The sequence below is a fragment of the Seriola lalandi genome, unplaced genomic scaffold, assembly GCF_002814215.2.
Source record: "Seriola lalandi dorsalis isolate HSWRI2012SDOR001 ecotype SW California unplaced genomic scaffold, Sedor1 jcf7180002054433, whole genome shotgun sequence".
NCBI lineage: Eukaryota > Metazoa > Chordata > Actinopteri > Carangiformes > Carangidae > Seriola > Seriola lalandi.
The window spans coordinates 51,727-54,059 of NW_019524986.1; the positions used below are offsets into that span (position 1 = coordinate 51,727).

Genomic DNA, 2,333 nt, shown 5'->3' on the forward strand with positions numbered 1-2,333 from the left:
GCTCCCTCATCACAGAGACTACAGGTCACATGACCATCCACCATGTTGACAAGTCTGATGAAGGCCTCTACAGCTGTGACATCAGAGGTCATGGAGAGTCTCCACGCAGCTGGATCACTGTCACAGGTCAGGAGGTCAAAGGTCAGGAGCTTCACTTTGACTTCACCACTTATTGATCCACATGTTACCTGACCAGGTGATTCTCTCTACAGGTGACCCTACAACCACAGCTCCGCCCACTGCCTCAACCTCCCTCCATCTTGTGTTCAGACTGCTCCTCCACTTAGTGGTGTTCAGTCTGTTCTTCATCTCCACTGTCCTCATGGTGTCTTTATATCGACACAGAGCCACAGGTAACACTCTGAATCAATCAATCAATCAATCAATCATCTTTAACAGACCTCTTCATGTTTTAAAAGTTGGTGAATCATCCACATTTTCTCTCTGACCTGCTCTCAATGTAGAACATCACCTGCCCGTATCCGTGGCGATGACCCCGCTCACCCAGGCTGAGCAGGGACTGGGCGATGACAGTGATGATGTCATCATCGCTGTCACCACAGAGCATCTCTTCTGAGCTGATCTGCCGTGTTCTTCCTCCTTAAACGAAGCCAAAGTGTTTGAGTCAGACGTCGATTCCATCGTCAGAAAGAGTGGAGGACCCTGAATGCCTCCCTGTGGAACCCCACACCTTCTAGTTCAACCTAGAACTCGGTTGAACAGCAAAGCCCCCCCAAAAAAATATTCAAGTAACGCTACTGAAAGAAGAAAGTAAACTAAAATACAGATTTAATAACGACGTACAAATCCACATGAACAGCACAGACACATCAACACCATAAACACAGGAAGTCCCCGTTTTTAACTGAGAATTTAAAACAGAGTAGTTTAGCGTTGCGCTTGTTTTGGCCAACAGAGGGGGCTAGCTGCTAGCTATAGCAGCTTCAGAAGTGAAGCCAAAACCAGCAACATAGAGTTATCCAATAGTAATCCATTTAATAAAATCTTTGTGTTCTCTATTCAGAGAAAAGCTCAGTTGGCTCACTCATTGGTCAGGAGTTCTTAACCACACAGTAAACTAACAAAAACTTACTTCAAACAAACTTTGTGCCCGTTTCAAAGGTAGGGAGTCGTCACTTTATCAGTCTGCCCATAGTCTATTACTGTACAACAGTTACCATGGTGCGGATCAGTGTCGGTCCAGACCTCAAGCATGAGTAAAAATGTATTTCAGATGACTCCCTGTCCTCTATTGTCTGAGCTGCACAGCTCTCATCACGTAATATTGTCCAACATGTGCTGTACTTTGTAGATATCACGCCTCCAAAGAAAGAGACATCGGGAGCGTCAGTGAACTGACCAGCCAGCAGACACAGTGATTGTGACGGCTGTAGCAGTTGAAGGTGGAGCTGGTTTTAAATGTGAAGTCAAGGGGAAAAGAGGAACTGCAGCACTGAATATAAACATGTTGATGTTGATGTAAAAATATTGTTGGATTTTTCTCTTTTCCATTAACAAGGAACTTCCTAAAGTTCACTTTAAGTCTTTGATCTGTTACTGGGTTCATGTTTTCACGACTGTGAGGTTGAAGCTGTAAAATAGTGAAGCCACTGCTTTGTGTCATGTCTTCTCTTCAGTGCAGCGCCGTGTTCTGTCGATCTGACGAGGTCATTTACACACTGTGTTTCTACAGGTGTCAGGTGAGACATCCTGTCTCTCTGTGTGAGCTGTAATCTTTGTTCAGGGAGACATTTGTCCAAAGGGAGGACATATTCTCTGGTCTTCACTGTGAGCCGGACCTTTAACGGTTCAGACGTGGTGTCAGGATTCAGGTTTGAATCAGGTTTAGTTGCAGTTTAGAAACGTTTCCTCTCGTTATTCTTTCTTTCCTGGGAAGAAACGTTGATGAAATTTTGTCTACGATCAGTTTCATCATTATTAATTCAGCATTAAAGTAAAACTCTTCTCTGAAGGAAACTTTAAAACATCAGCAGTGAGAGGAAACAGCCAGCAGGTGGCAGCACTACACTACTCTCAGTATGTGAGCAGTGCAGTATGTATATATACAGTATATATATATACTAAATATATATATATAGTACCACAATGATCACAGTGTTTTGTAGACTACAGCAAAGTGATTCAGATATAAGATGCAAAATTGAAACCTACATTTCCTTGAAGTGAAATCACTTTAAAACCTTTTGTGTAAGAATTGATTTTAGATTGTTGTTGCTGCAGGTGTCATTGATAATCTGGAACATGAAGGAAATATTTGTTTTAAGTTATTAATGAACTTTCTGCTTCATGATGAAGGAAAAAACAGCAGCAGC

At 42.6% G+C, this 2,333-nt stretch overlaps 1 pseudogene across 1 annotated transcript in view; it reads left to right on the forward strand.

Annotated features, from left to right (window-relative positions):
- Positions 1-1,611, forward strand: part of LOC111658278 (uncharacterized) — a 3,840-nt pseudogene extending 2,229 nt beyond the window's left edge. The window contains exons 4-6 of the transcript XR_015437530.1: positions 1-126; positions 213-353; positions 465-1,611. The exon at positions 1-126 is cut by the window's left edge and continues 97 nt beyond it. The product of XR_015437530.1 is annotated as an uncharacterized LOC111658278 (transcript). The remainder of the gene's footprint in view (positions 127-212; positions 354-464) is intronic.
- The last annotated feature ends 722 nt before the right edge of the window (positions 1,612-2,333 follow it).